The sequence below is a fragment of the Heterocephalus glaber genome, unplaced genomic scaffold (genome assembly GCF_053883595.1).
Source record: "Heterocephalus glaber isolate CG9 unplaced genomic scaffold, H.glaber_assembly_v1.0 deba00001569, whole genome shotgun sequence".
NCBI classification, from domain to species: Eukaryota; Metazoa; Chordata; class Mammalia; order Rodentia; family Bathyergidae; genus Heterocephalus; species Heterocephalus glaber.
The window spans coordinates 3573535-3590242 of NW_028258354.1; the positions used below are offsets into that span (position 1 = coordinate 3573535).

General features: G+C 41.2%; 1 protein-coding gene and 2 pseudogenes across 9 annotated transcripts in view; 2 read left to right on the forward strand and 1 right to left on the reverse strand.

The window, feature by feature from the left end:
• Os9 (OS9 endoplasmic reticulum lectin) overlaps positions 1-16708 on the forward strand; it is a 109107-nt gene that overhangs the window by 29713 nt on the left and 62686 nt on the right. The gene's annotated exons all lie outside the window — the stretch shown is intronic.
• On the forward strand, positions 1156-2116 carry LOC106010752 (SH2B adapter protein 1 pseudogene; annotated as a pseudogene).
• LOC101716690 (large ribosomal subunit protein uL23 pseudogene) lies at positions 9606-10142 on the reverse strand (annotated as a pseudogene).

The following is a 16708-nucleotide window of genomic DNA, read 5'->3' on the forward strand; positions in this document are numbered from 1 at the left end:
AGGTGGACTAAAAACCCTTTCAGAACTTCAGGAAATACAGTCAGGCCTGAGTGGACAGAAGGAGAGGCTGATCACCTCTCACGGTCTCAAGCCAGAGACTTCAGTCAGGAACCTCCCTAAGCAGGAGAGGAATGTTTTAACCTCTGAGCGACTGGTGAATATGTGAGTGAGTGTAACTGGGCATGGTCCCCCTCGACTGGTCTATGAAGCTCCACAGCTTTATTACAGAGTCTGATTGGGTCCTACCCTATGGTTTTGTGGTGGTGCTGTATGGCATAATGGTGACTCACCTCCTGTAATAGGAGTGCTGACCAGGCCCAGGTACACCTTAGCCAAAGCACACTTAAGTTCCTGTGAGGGATGTGGCCAAGCTCCTTTGTCTGTTGTGCCACCATTCAAGGGCACTACATACCATGGGTAGCAACCATAGTAAATTCACTGTCTTGGACTACATGGTCAAAAATTTTAAGAAGGGATTTAGTGGGGAATATGGAGTTAGACTGAAGCCCTTGAGGTTGTGGACCCTCTGTGAAATAGATTGGCCCTGGTTTAATGTAGGGTGGCCCCCTGAAGGAACTATGGATGTTCAGACTGTGCATGCAGTCTGGGGAGTTGTTAACGACAAGCCAGGCCATCCCGATCAGTTCCCCTGTATTGATTCTTGGCTACAGGTTGCCCAGACTCTACCACCTTGGGTCTGATTCTATGCTAGTAGGAAGGGACAGAGTCAGGTTTTTGTAGCCCAAAGTTGTGGTGACCTCTCTGAGACCCCAGAAAGGCCAATTCATCAGGATCCACCAGAAGACGATCCCCTGACACTGCCTTGTGCCTCAGAGCTGCTCTCTGTACCTACCCCACTGGCTCCAACTCTTCTGGAGAGACTGCCACTTTCAAACTCTTCACCACCAGTCTTGGCTGGTAGCCCATCTTCAGATCCACTGTCTGTTCAAGCAGCTAGCACTTTTCAAAATCCTCCAATGGGCCCATCTCCACTTTGGGCCAGCCCTCTTCTTTATCCACCTCTCCTGGCTGTAGCCTCCAGTCCCTCTACCACCCTACTCGGAGACAAGATTGCTTCTCCTGAGATATCTCTTGTCAGGCATCCGTGGTCAGCTCCAGGCCCAGCTATCCAGCTGCTGGTCCATGAGACCCAACCTCCACCCTATGTCCTATGGCACCATCCAGCCCAGGGCTGTCATTCTCTGCTATTAGTCCTTTACCAAAACTGATCTTCTGAAACAGCACACTCCATCGTACTCTGGAGGTTCCACCAAGATCAAGGGGGGCCTATGTCGCAGGGGGAATATGGGGGCCTATCAGATCGGCCCTCCACATCCATATCCCCCAGTTCAGTCTCCATTGCAGCCTCCCATTTTGACTTGATGGAACTGCGTCCCCCACAGTTGCCCCCCCACATCCCCATTGAGGAGGGCCCTCTGGCAGGGAAAGTTCATCCTCTCTCAACCCCCTATCCTTCTCTGGACACTCTGGAAACAGCCACAGGATCATTTCTATTCTGGAAGCTGGGGGAAGGGGAAGGAGACCAGCCCCTCTCAAGATACTCTTGGTTCCACAAGGTGCTCTCATGACTCGGGGCCACCCAGTTAGTGCTGGAAGGAGGCAACAGCTCCCATGGTGCCTTCCTGGTTTGTCATAATGAGATGAAGCGGCATGGATATGTCTTTACTTTCAATTTCCAGGGCAAGGACAAGCACCTGGACTTGTCACTGAACAAGGAGGGACAACACCTGGGGTTCCCGTTCATTTTCTATATGCTTGAGCATTTCTGGGTGTACCCATCCCTCTATAGTCTAGAGGCTTCAGAAATGCTGTCCTGGTCATCTATGTGCCCTCTCAATGGCAGCAGGGCCAGGAGCAGACCAGGAGCCATGCAGGAATATACGATGGGCATCGATGCTACCCTGATGCCTCCTCCATCCTCCTCAATGCAGGAAGAGAGGCACAGAATTTTCACTGAGGCCAGGAAATACCTACAGGTACAGGGCCCTGGGGAATCCATGGACCCTGTAGAATGGGCAAAGGCTGCAGCTCCTGATACCAAGCCAGACTGTGACTCTCACACCCCTTCCAAACAAGCCACTCTCACATGATATCAAGAGACCATCCTCAGGAGGGTCCATGCTGGGACAAAAGTTCTAACACATCAAAAATGGCTTCAGCAGCTCAAAAACCAGATGTCACCCAGTAACTTCCATAAGCAACTCTGCAAGGCATTCTTCATCTCCATCCCTTTTGATCCCAAGATTCCTGAAATTCAGCTGATGGTCATTGTTGCTTTCATAGCCCAGTCCATGCAGGAGACCAGATCCTACTGAAAAACCAGGACCACCATACAAGGGGGGAAACCCACTATAGATCCCCTTGTGTCCAGACCAATGTGTATATTGCAAAGAGATTGGACCCTGGAAAAACAAGTGCCCCAATCAAAAGGGGGCCACACCTAGTCTGAAGCCCTCCAGTCATGCCAGCCTTCAATACCAACCTAAGCTACTGGTGCCTAACCTGATTGGGCTTGCAGAAGATGAATCAGATTAGGAAAAACTGGGCTCCCTCACACTGGACCCCTGGGAACCCATGGTCAATATGGCAGTTAGGGGCCAAACAATTACTTTTATGGTGGATACAGGGGCTGAACATTTTGTGGTGACCACCCCAGTAGCCCCCTTTACCAAGAGGGATGCCATCATCATGGGCTCAACTGAAGTTCAGTCTTTCCAAGCACAAACCTGCCAATGGGAGGACATGAAATGGTCCATGAGTTCCTGTATCTGCCTGAGTGCCCTATCCCTCTCCTAGGAAGAGACATGCTGACTAAACTCGGGGTATGCATAACATTTATCCTCAAGGGACCTATTAACCTGACCCTCCTAGATACACAAAAGGACTGATACTATCTGTAACCATCCCCAGAGAGGATGAATGGAAACTGCACACTGCAGATTGGGAAGAAATAAACCCTTCAGAGTTACTAGAGAAATTTTCAGAGGTGTGGACTGAAAAGTCCCCACCTGGGATGGCCAAGAACCAGCCCCCAATCCTGGTAAAACTTAAATCAGGTGTAAAACCTGTCAGACTGAGACAATATGTCATACCCAGAGAGACACGACTTAGGATCCAGGAACACATCAGCCGGCTGAGGGGTGCAGGTGTCCTATAAAAGAATGTCAATCCCCTTGGAACACACCACTGGTGCCAGTTAAAAAGCCAAGTGGAAATGAACACCAACTGGTGCAGGACACAGTTACTCTGCATCCAGTAGTCCCAGACCCCTATACCCTACTGAGTCTGCTCCTGCCTTGAGTGGCCTGGTTCACCTGGCTGGATCTTAAAGATGCCTTCTTCTGCATTAGGTTAACCGCCCCCCCCCCTGCCTCCATGCTCTGGCAGCAGCTCTCACCAAGGAGGCAGACAAACTGACCTTGAGATAGAGCCTTCGAGTAAAGTTCCCCACTCAGTTATGACTCTGATGAACAATCAGGGACATAAATGGATTTCAAGTGCCAGAATAGCCCAATATCATGGGCTACTCTGAAAATCCCAGGTTCACTCTTGAAATTGTATGGACTCCCCTTGTCAACTGGAAGTAACAATGGACCTGCCTGTATGACTGAAGCTGTCCAAGGCCTCTCTGATATGCTAAAGATTAAATAGAATTTACACACAGCCTATAGGCCACAGAGTTCAGGGAAAGTAGAATGCATGAATCAAATCCTTAAAACCATCTTGGCTAAGTATTGCCAAGAAACAGGGGTAGAGTGGCCAGATAAGTTACCTCTGGCCCAGCTCAGTCAGGTGCACACCTGGATCCTCAGGTTATTCCTCATATGAGATAATGTTTGGGAGACCTCCCCCAATCATTAGGCATTTTAGGAGAGAAGTTAGACAACTAGGAAGTAATTATATAGCCTTAGAGTTACAAACATTAGGCAAAGATTTTTCATAGATTAACAAAACTGTCTTAGCAAGATCCCCCAATCCTATGGGTAACCCAGTCCATCTCTTTCAGCCAAGAGATTCAGTTTGGGTTAAAGATTGGGAAAAAGACACCTCTCCAGACTATTGGCTAGGGACTTATACTGTTATTCTTACTACCTCCACTGCTGTTAAAGTCACAGGTATTAACCTGTGGGTCCATCACATCCAAGTGAAAAGGCCTACCCTGCAGAAGTCTCAGACACCTGGACTACACGCCTGGACCCTAAGAATCTCCTCAGGACCCAGTTCAGATGAAAGACCTCAGGACTCGACCTGGCCTTGGAGACATCACCAGCAGACAACAGCCCTGGTGTAGTCACACTGGGAGCTGACTAGTCTATGCACAAATGAAGCCTAAGGACACCATTCACAGGATCCTTAAATCACCCTATTGACTGTTACCATTATCACTGGTTTCTAGGCCTCCTTATCTTAATTTTTGCTGTGAGCCTTGCTACAGTTGACTGGACAACTGTCTAGAGGAGTCTCCTAGCCCTTGTCTTTAACATTAGTATAGGGTGTCTCACTGGTGTTCTCTGTCTCCTTTAAGAATACATTGTTGGGCCAGGGATTTCAACGCCTGCTGCACAAGCACAAGGACCCAAGTTCGATCTCCAGTACCACATACACACAAAAAAAGACTAAATACTTAAAAAAAAAAAAAAAAAAAAGAATACATTGTTGGAGGAGGCTCCCCACCACCATTCCACTGCTCCTAGGGCAGAGGAGGTGAGCCAATCCCAGCACCCAGGAGGAGGCTCTCTGCCACCATTTTACCACTCCTAGGGCAGAGGAGATGAGATGGTGGGGGGGGGCACCAGCAGCAAACCAACACCACCACCACCATCACCCCCGGGGACATGAGAAGACACATAAACAAGCCTCAAAAACAGTAACAGTCTTCCAGATCACCTACAGCAACCCCAAAGGGAAACAAGATGGAACACTCTGATACTCAACCACCTGGACTCCCTGAACTGGCAACAAAACAGGATCAGGAAAAAATGAAATCAGAAATAATTTCTCAGATAACAGCAAAGATTGTGCCCATGGTGCAAGACATGATTAATAAATCTAGAGAGGACACAGATAAAAAAATAGAGAATCTGAGGAACATGATGGAACCCCAACACAGGAAACAAATGGAATCCATAAAACAAATGCAAACAGATTTCCAGGACATTTAAAAACTCCACTGAAAGTCTACGGAGCAGAATGAACCAATGTGAGGACAGAATTTCAGATATAGAAGATAAGATTGCAATTAGTGACCAGGAAAAGAAAAATTGCTTTAAAATTGTAAGGGACCATGAGAAAGCAATCCAGCAGCTGCTAGATGATGCAAAGAAGAATAACATAAGACTGATTGGAGTCAATGAAGAAAGAGGAGAGAGTGCAGATGACATAAAAAGAACTGTTCACAGAAGTGATGGAAGAAAACTTCCCAAGCAAGAGAAAAGAACTTGACATACAGATAAGTGAGGCATATAGGACTCCAGCTAGCCTTGATAAAAAAAAAATCTACACATAGGCATATAATAGTTAGGATTCCAGAAATCCAACAGAAGAACAAAATTCTACAAGCAGTGAGAGAAAAGAAACAAATCACATACAAAGGAAAGCCCAACAGAATCACAGCAGACTTCTCAATGCAAACCCTCAAGGCAAGAAGAGCTTGGAGTGATGGATTTCAAGCCCTAAAGGAAAACAGCCTCCAACCCAGATTGATGTACCCTGTGAAACTATCTTTCAAAATTGATGGAGAAATAAGATACTTTCATGATAAAGAGAAGCTTTGGAACTTCATGAATACCAAACCAACACTCCAAAAAATTTTAGACAATATCCTAGGAAAAGACAATGAGGATCACAACCCCAGAAAGCCCAGGAGAATGAATCCATTGGGCATGACAAATTAAACGCAAAGGGGGAGATTCCAACAAAATAAAAAGTCATGACAAGGCTTTTAAACTTTTAATTTCATCTCCCTAATGAGTGTATAATACAATCTTGTTATTGTACTGATTAGTATTTTTCTGATTCTAGTGTTGCATACCTTTCCTTGTGCTGTACTGGCTATTCATCATCTTCTTATGTCTACTTTTTAATTGGGTTGTCTATTAATGAGCTATAAGAGTTCTTTATATATTCTGGTCATAGGTTATATGCATTGTAAATATGGTCTGTTTAAGGACTACTTTTCATTTTAATGATGTCATTTAAAGTTCTAAATTTTGATAGAATCTCATTTATCAATTTTTTCTTTCATAGATCATGTTTTTTGTATCCTAGGAAGTTCTTGCCTACCCTAAATTCATAAACATTTTCCCTTATCATTTCTTTTTAAAGTTTTATAGTTTTAGTTTTTCATATTTAGGTTCATAGATCCTTTCAAGTTATTTTTATGCATGGAAATAAAGGGTTGAGGTCAATTTTTTATATATAGATACCAGGTGTTCTAGTGCCATTTGCTGAAAACACTATCTTTTCCTCAGCTCTTCAATTGAGTTTATATTCTATAAAATGTTAATGTTAAATAATCTTTCAAAACTCAGTGGACCATATATGTGTGGTTCTATTTCTAGATCCTCTGCTTTATTCCAACAATCTATATGTCCTTCCTTATGCTGACACTGCCTTGATGACTGTAGCTTTAGAGGAAATCTTAAAATTAGGTACTAAATGTCTTCCAACAGTGTTTTTTTTCTTTTTCTTTTTACTTTTCTAGGTCCTTGGTACTCATACATAACTTTTAAATTTCAATATCCAATTCTTCATTTATAGCAAGTATGCATAGACCTGAATTTTTATATATACCTTGTGTTTTCTAGTCCTGCTAAATTCAAATACAAGTTCTAGGGGCTCCTAGAGATTTCTTAGTATTTTCTCTGTAGATGATCATTTCATCTACATATAAAGATTTTGCTTCTACCTTGCCAATCCTATCCTAATTGTGTCATTTTATTGCCAGACTATTTTGGTTTAGGCCTATGTTTCAAAGTTTAATGGACAGATGAAGAGTAGGCATATCTGCCCTTGTTCTCCACTTTAGGGAGAAAGCATTGTATCTTCTCCATTCACATAAGATGTTTTTGCTGGAAGTATGGAGTACATGTCTTTAATCTGTTGAGAAGGTTCTGTTCTGATAGTCTCCTGATAGCTTTTACCATGAACAGCTGTAGAATTTAGTCCAATACTTTTTCTCCAATACTGACAGGATCATATGGCTTTTTCCTTTCCTCTGTTAAAACGATGACTTTTAGGGGTGGATCTTCCAATGCTGAACCAACACTGCCATCCCTACAATCAAACCACTTTCTACATACTGCCAGATCTGACTTCTAATAGTTTGTTTTGTTAAACAGATTTCTATCTATGTTCATACGTTTTTCTTCTATTATCTTTATCCAGTTTTAGGATTAGCACAATGTTGATTTCCTAAAATGAAGGGAGAGTGTTCCTTTTTTTTCTGCTTTAACTGTTTGATATAATTTATCAGTTAAAATGTATATGAGCCTGTTGTTGTCATATAGGTAGGTTTTCAAGCTAGGAATATGCTTTCTTTGATAGGTGCTATCCAAATCTTATATTTCCTCCAGAGTTAGTTTCATTAATTTTTCTTCCAAGGTACTTCTTAGAAGTTGTTAAATTTATTTCAAAACAGATTTTTGAAATATGCTTTCTATATCCTTTTAAATTCTGTAAAATCTGTGGTAATGTCTCCTAGATCTTGAAATTGTGATTTTAAAAATGTATAATTGATATTGTGTAATAGGAAGTAAAGATCTAAAGGAGCAGGGGAATTGGGAGGGGTAGGGGAAAGGAAAGATGGGAAAAGAAAAATATGAGAAAATGAAAAAAATGGAAACAAAGTCTTTGCAAATAGGGAAGGGTGGAGGGGGTGAAGGGAGGGCAGGGGAAGGGAAAAAAAGTAAGAACCAAGATACTCATGTAAAGGTACAAGATCCCAATAAAGTATGTGAATGTAATTTATACCTAAAATGTACCAATAAACTTAATGGGGGGGGGAAAGAATACCTTTTTCACCCCAACCTACTAGATAATGGCCAGCACCAATAGCCTGATGTTGCTGTCCATCTCCATGGTGACAGTCTTGGGACATGACAGTCCAGACTCACTACCCCTTTACCCCTCCAACACCATAATACTGGTAACCAATATCTTTTTTTTTTTTTTTTTGGTACTGGGGATCAAACTTGGGACCTTGAGCTTGCGAGGCAGGTGCCGGAACCACTGAGCTAAATCCCTGGCCCCATAACCAATACCTTGAAAAAGTCTCTGATTCTGTAATAGACCTACAGAGAGAGATAGACTCTTTTTTTTTTTTTGGTGCCAGAGATCAAACTTGGGACCTTGTGCTTGTGAAGCAGGTAGTGCAAGAGATAGAGTCTTTAGCTACGGTTACTCTTCAAAACCATCACACCTTAGTCTTATTAACAACAGAAAAAGGGGGTACCTGTGTCTTCCTCAGGGAAGAGTGCTGTTTCTGTGTAAACAGGTCAGGGGTCATTCATCAAGCTGTAAAATTCTCTGAGATAGAGCTGCTAAACTCTGGGAACAATTCCAAACTAGCAGGTTTTGGTGTTTCTCCTGGGACAAATGGACATCATTGGGTGTCCCTCTACTAGAGATTTTGGTCCCCATATTCCTGTTGCAGTTGTTTGGCCTTTGTCTGTTTAGGTGCCTCACAGAATTCCTCTTAGACAGGGTTCAGGCTCACACAAGACAGTTGGTGTGTCAGCTATTGGGATTATAATGCTGTAGCTACCAGTGATGCCCTATGAGGCAACACCTAAATAGGGGAATCAAAGGGGAGAATGATGGAGCAATAATCCACAGGGCAAGACTTTGCTTCCTCCCCCCATGCTTCTTCCATTAAATATTTTGTTCCAAAAAATAACACTTTGTGTGGCATGGTGCTCTTGCCCAATGTATCAAAACACGCTGAACTGTTCTGTTTTGCCACAACACTACAGAAACGCTTCTACATATTTTACTTAATGAACTCCAAGCCATGTTGTTATGAAAGGCAGGGTATCCTTTTTGAGACTAAATAATATTCTGTTGTATAATAAACCACACTTTTATGCATTCTTACAATGCTAAGTGCGATGTTCTGTAGGCTTTGTTACAAGGTAATTGGTTGTTTTGAGATGATGAGTAACAGGCAAGTTTTGAAATTCTTCAGGAGTCTAACTCATTTTGTTTTAGAGGAACAAGATCACTAGGAGTATACTCTAGAATGATACATTTCATTCATCCTTGCCTATTTCTCTTTCTCCCTCTCTCTCTCCCTCCCTTCCTCCTCCCTGGTGCAATGAGGGTGGCCAGAGTTCCTCACCATGCCCCTATGTAATGATGTTTCTGCCTTGCCACAAGACTACAAGCAATGAAAGAGGTTGACCAAAGACTGAAACATCCAAAATTGAGCCACAATGCACCTATTCTCATTTCAAAGTGTCAGCTATTTTTTTTTATAGCAATTGAAAGCTCACTAACAGATCTATTGGAATGGATGTATGTTGTTTTCACACTATGCCTATTGAGAATTTTTCAATGCACAGGGGAATGCAGATATCTATTTTAGATTTTGATTTCATTTTTTTTTTAAGGTGAAAATAATGTGTATTTAGAATTAGCCAGCTGGACTCAGTTTAGATGATCCCAATTTTGTTGGCGACATCCAAAGCATCATAATCAGGAGCCCGTCGAACATACGCCTTCTTCTCTCCATCAGGCCTGATTAGGGTATTGACCTTGGCTACAACAATGTCACAGAGCTTCTTCACAGCTTGTTTGATCTGGTGCTTATTGGCCTTGACATCCACAATGAATACGAGTGTGTTGTTATCCTCTATCTTCTTCATGGCTGACTCTGTGGTCAGGGGGAACTTGATGATGGCATAGTGGTCAAGCTTGTTTCTCCTGCGGGCACTTTTCTGGGGGTATTTCGGCTGCTGCTGGAGCCGCAGTGTCTTGGGACAGTGGAAGGTGGGTGACGTGCGGATTCTTTTTGTGGCTGTGGATGCCTTTCAGCACTGCTTTCTTTCTCTGTCAAAGCTTTTGCTTTGGCTTCAGCTTTGGGAGGGGCAGGAGCTTCCTTCTTCGCCTTCGGCGCCATCTTGGTAAAATGGGCTTGATTTCTTTTCTTTTTTTTTTTTTTTTTGGTACCCGGGATCGAACTCGGGTCCTTGAGCTTGTGCAGTGGGCGGCCAAACCACTGGGCTAAATCCCCAGCCCTTGATTTCATTTTAATATGATTTCAATTAAATTCTTTTTATTTTCCTTCTACATTTTTGTGGTAATGATGCTGAACTCAGATTCTTAGATATGCTAGCCAAGTGCTGTGCAAGTAATTACTTCATCAGCACTCAACTCAAGTTTTTGAAGTGTAAATCTCTTAATATTAAAGCAAGACATTCTACATATTCAAGGATCTGCTAACAAAATGTTGATGCACATTCTATTTCTTTTTCTAAGCACAGGTGTTCAGACTCAGTAAATTATAAAGAAAGGCTGGGGATTTAGCTCAGTGGTTCCGCTGCCTGCCTCGAAAGCGTAAGGTCCTGAGTTTGATTTCCGGTACCCGCCGCAACAAAAAAAAGAAAAAAGAAAAGAGCTTTACTTCGTCTCACAGAATCACAAGAGCCAGTTAAGCCAATCTCACCAGGGCTCTTGACCACTGTCTCTTGTCCACTAGTGTTTCCCTCATATTTTAAGAACAGAACATTTGCAGTGCTGAGTCATTGCATTGATGCTGACCCAAATTTCACTCTTATTTACATTCATACCTTCCCACTGTTTAAGAGAACACTGGCTTCTATAATCAATCCCCTGTGGCAAACTATGTTTATTTTACTCTTTTCAGATTTTATGACAAGTTATTTCGTACATTTTTCTCTTTCTTTCATTGTGTGGCTTCAGGGTCTTCCAAAGTCCTTCCCATGCAATGTGCTGCCAGTAGAAGTCACAGAAGGTGGCCCAGCAAGCTGGGGGGCTCCATGAGATTTTTAAATGAAAAGAGTATGTACATATTAAATTTTAACAGTTACTGCCAAATTGTCTTCTAGAAAAGTTATAGAAATTCACATTTTCTCCAAATACTACATCAGCATTTTTGAGGCTGCCTAATATTCTTTTATAAAGATATACAATAATTAAAGTGGTTTGAATAGTGCTTGCTACTATTATTGTCATTATTACTAGACATTGTTACTTTTCTTTATGCTATAATATCATATTACTGATGCTTTCTTGGCATTTTTTCTATTTCTTTTTTATTATAGAAAAAAAAATATATAAAGAAATACATAGGACCAGGGATTTAGCTCAGTGGACCTGCCACCTGCCTCAAAAGTGCAAGGTCCCAAGTTTGGTCCCCGCTACCAAAAAAGAAACAAAAGAAATTTATATACATACTCATGTACACACACAAACTATAGTTTAAAGAATTGCAAAACTACCACTTGGTTTAAAAAATTAAACCTTGCCTTTTCCTTTGAAGCATTGTGTTATTAAGCTTAATTATCAATGGCAACTTGGGAGCTAACTAGGGGATTAGTAAAGCATACTTCTGGGAGTATCTGAATGGATCATGGAAGCATGACCTTGGGCCTATATGTGGGCCCTGGCCCCTTCCTCTCTGTCTCTGTTCCTCTTTTCTGCTTCCTGCTCACCACAGTGAGCAGCTTTGCTCTCCTACATTCTTCCACAGTGATATTTCTGCCTTAGAGTCAGCAGACCATGGATGGAATCCTCTAAAACCATGAGTCAAATTAAACCTTTCTTCCTTTAAGTTGTTGGTGTCAGATGGTTTTCTCCAGTGATGAGAAAGCTGACAAATACAGAAAATTGGTACCAGAGAAGTGGGGTTGTTGTTATACCTAACCATGGGGTTTAGAAGCCTCTGGAACTCATTTGTGGACAAATTTAGAAAGTTTAGAGAAGTGGGTTAGAAAAAGCCTAAAATGCTACAATCAGGACCTGCTGGGCAATTCTAGTTAAAGCTCAGAAGCGGAGAAGGCAGATGGAAATGTGGACAGTAAAGGTCAGGCTCATATTTTAGTTTGAAATGAAGTCTTTATTGGGAATTGGACTAGTGGAATTACACCATGGCAAAAATGTTCCCTATATTTTGGCCATGTCCTAAGACTTTGTGTGAGGCTTAATTTAAAGGTGGCAGACTAATTGATCTTAGTAGAGGGAATTGCAAGGCAGTCCAATGTCTAGACTGTGGCATGATTATTTTGAGATGCTTCTAGTCAGATATATAATGAAAACCAGGAGGAAAAAGCTGAGCAAAAATGTTTAAAAGAGTTAAATTTTGTTGAAAAAGAACGATATGTAAATTTCAGGCCAAAAAATGTTAGGTTGCTGAAGATATTAGTGCCATTAAAAAGAAACCAATTATTTTGAACTGAGACAAAAAGAAAGATAACCTGAGGATATCTCAGGAATCAGCAAGGCCCCACCCACTGCAGGCTCAAGGGTGTAAAATTGTAAATCTTTCATTTAAGAAGAGAACCCTTGCACCCCTAGAAGGGCCATCTAAGGAATTGGTTACCCAAGATCATTTCACCGTGCTCAGACATGAAAACATTCAGATGCTGCTACAGTTATGGTCCAAGAGTGCCAGCCCACTGCTCAAGCTGGTGGCAGGCATTGGAATCATTTGGGTGATGTTTTTTCAGATATGGAGTGTGCAACAGTTTTGAGGTCATGGAGGCTTCCATCCAGATTTCAATAGAAAGCCTAGGTGGCCAGGCAGTGTGGCCGTGAGACACAGGTGAGTGAAGCTATGAGAATTAAGGTAAAGGTGCAGTGGAAACCCCAGGAAGTTGGAGATGTTAGGATTATGGAATATGTGATGAGGAAAGCCTCCAGAAGTGAGTGGAGCCACCCCAAGAAAGAAGCTGTATAGGGTATAAATTTCCTATGATGAGTGTTATCATTATGTATGCCTAAAATGTATGAATAAATGTTTTGCCCACTGGCAAGGCCATGGGGTGGAGCAGTTCAAGCCCTGTGGAACTCATATCTCACCACCATGTGCCCTACATTCTGGACATGGTGCTACAGGATTTAACATTTGCTCTACTGGGTTTAGGTCTTGCTTTGGTCCTAGTGTTTTCTATGTCCATATTCATCTTTTTTGGAATGGGGATGTTTGCACTGTACCATTGTATACTGGGAATATGTGGCTTGCTTTTTGAACTTTCAGGGGTTTACAGCTAAGAGTTTACCTTAGGTCTTAGAGGAGGCTTTGGACTGGGAGTTTTAAACAATTCAAGAACTATTAAGACTTCAGGGATGTCAGGCAGGAAATTTAAGCTTATCAACTTGATTGGTTTAGGAGTCACCTAAGGAATTAGTAAATGCCCATTTCTGGGTGTGTTTGGGTGGGTCATAGAGGTATGACCTTGGGGTCTATATCTGGTCCCTAGACCCATCCTCTCTGGCTCTGTTTCCCTACTTTGCTTCCCAGTCACCATGAAGTGAGCAGTTTTGCTTCTTTTTATCCTTGTACCACAATGTTCCTGCCTTGGAGCCAGCCAGCCATGGACTAAATCTTTGAAACCATGAGCCAAATTAAAGCTCTCCTTCTTTAAGTTGTGGGTGTAAGGTAGTTTTTCTCAGTAATGGGAAAGCTGAATAATATAGTAACTGTTTCTAAAATGTGGTTGATGCACCCTTGAAGGTCTGAAGATCTCTGAGAACTTTTTATGAGAATCTATAAGGTCAAAACTGTTTTCATCATAATACTAATAGTGTTATTTGTCTTTTTACTGAGTTAACATTTAGAATGGTGAGTAAAACAATTGGCACATTGGCACAAAAGGTGCTGGCCCCAAACATATGATTGCCACTGTGTCCTGTATGGCAGCATACTGCAGCAAATAACATTTTCATTTAAGAATGTTTTTGATGAGGTAGTACAAACTAATAATTTTGTTAAACCTCCATTATTTTTTTCTTTTTTTTTTTTTTTTTTTTTGGTACCAGGGATTGAACTTGGGTCCTTGTGCATGCAAGGCAGGCAGCAGAACCACTGAGCTAAATCCCTGGCCCTAAATCTCCATTTATTTTTTTTTTTGGTTTTTTTTTTTGGTACCGGGGATCGAACTCAGGAGCACACATCTTTTGGAAATTCTGTGTGACAAAATGGGAAGTACATATAAAGCCTTTTTGCTGCTTACCAAAGTGTGGTTGTCTAGAAAAAAAGCATTTGTATTATTTATGTGCAAGCTGAAATAGCCTTTTAAATCTTACTTGATGCTGAGGATTCAAGTCAGTTCTTGTGCATGCAAAGCATGTGCTATACCACTGAACTATACCACCATCCTCTATGAACTAGGTTCTTCTTCTTTTTTTAAATGATCTCCATTTTAAAAAAATTAATTTGTACTATCCAAACTTGTTTTTTATTGATTAGCTGAACTTTACAACATTGTCATAAAATACTATTATAAACAGACCTTTCAGATAGAGAGGAAGAAAACCCAAATTTATATTAGCTAGGTTAAAGCATGTAAAAGAGCCAGTGATAAAGACATTAAATTAATAATACGATAATGATCTCTAATCTACCCACTGTAGCTTATTTATATTTGGGCAAAAAATTAGAAAATATCACCTTGAAATTTGGTGAACAGACCTGATTTCTGACTTCTATCTATGATATACCCTGTGCACTTACACAGTTAGTGGCTGTGGCATAGCACATTTAGAGAAACTTAGTACTGGCATCAATTACTACCCACGTTGGAGTCAACAATGGGAAATGCATTCTCCTAGTTTGCTCTGTGAACTTAAAATGCATTAATGGACTAACAATACAAATCACTGAGGGGGCTGGGGATTTAGCTCAGTGGTTTTGCTGCCTGCTGCGCAAGTGCCAGGACCCGAGTTCGATCTCCAGTATCAAAAATAAATAAATAAATAAATAAACAAATCACTGAGGTATCAAATTTCCTTCATATTCACATTCACTTTTCCCATGAAAAGCTTTAAGTGAAACTCTAATAAAAAAATAGAGTTCTCAAGGCAAACTTTCAGCATAATTTACAGAAGCAAATTTAAATAGAAGTCAATAACCAGTCTAATACTAAAAAAATACACATAAGTAGAAGTGATCTCAGCAACATGCTGAAATCCCATTAGGAGTCCCATATGCACAGGGAAAACACAGACCAAAAGAATGAAACTGTCTCTTTATTCACAAATTTTGACATGTTCAAATTCAAATTAAGGGGAGAGGAGAAGGGTTCATATTAATGCTTTGTTTGTTTGGAGAGGATCTGAATTACTCCAGTGACTTCAGAGCTAGAGTGGCCATTTACAGGATGATCAGCCCTGAATTTGAGGAAAGGAAATGAAATCACTCTACAAGTGCTACTGCTCCTTTAGCAAGTCGATGAGTCCATTGTGGAGAGAGTCAGGATGCTCCTGTTGTTGGTACAGAAAGGATCCGAGGCACTCCGAGATCTGCTGATGTGGGTGGGGCTACGTCTCCCTATAGCCCATTCCAGCATTCTTCTAACATTCTCCTTCTGGGAAACAGCACATGGAGTCCAAGCACTTGACACTTGAATTTGTTTCAGTAAGCTGCACCTTTTCAGTACTTGTAGGATGGAGCCTTTGGTCAAATACCTTCTTCACAATGTCAAGAAATACACAAGCAACAACTATAAGGGTTATGGCAAACAAGTAGAACCACTTGATAGGATTTGAACAAATACAAAGTACATATTCTGGGAGCTCAAGAATGCCCAGGGCCGGGGATTTAGCTCAGTGGCGCTGTGCCTGCCTTGAAACCATAAGGTCCTGAGTTCAATCCCCAGTACCAAAAAAAAAAAAAAAAAAAAAGGCCTGAGAATCTCACTATAAAATAAAGAAAATAAAAAATAATAGATTCCCAGGTAAGAAAATGGTTGATCCAAGTCTAAAAATGAGTTTCCAAAGCCATCTTTGCTGTGACTGTAACGACCATGACTGTGCAGACCAAAGTGCCAAATGTCCAATTTCCAAACATCTGGCCATTTCCAAGCAGAGGTATATCCTTCCCCATCAGAAAATAGGAGGATCTCCATTTTTATTTGAAACCATGATGAACTATGTTTATCAAGGCTTTGGTATTTATAAAAAAGATTTGATATTTGGAACATAGTTTTACATAAATTAAAAAAGTAAGAAAAACAATTTGGCAGTATTTGTTGCCTATAAAAAAATTGGAGCTTTGATGCTATAGTTAAAATTTTGGAAAACTTGTATTTGCTACCTGAGCTGGACTGTTTTTCAATACTTAAAGACTTTTCTGATAAGATTATTGGTAATCAGGCCAGGGATTTAGCTCAGTGGTTCTGGCGCCTGCCTCGAAGGCACAAGGACCTGAGTTCGATCCCTGGTACAAAAAAAAAAAAAGATTATTGGTAATATTAATGAATGTGATTTTTTAAAATGTTGTAGAGTGAGATGTGTCAACATTTAGAAGATCTGTACAACTCAGCAAATGAAGGAATGTCTTCCACGTGACCAATGTATAGTATTACAAAGTCATGCATAGGTAAAAGATCCAATCAAAGTACAAGATTACAGTGTTAGAGCACAAGCTTAACATGTGCAGGGCCCTGGGTTCAAGCCCTAGCACTTAAAAAAAAGTCCCAGGTAGGTTTTAATATAGCAAAATAGAAAA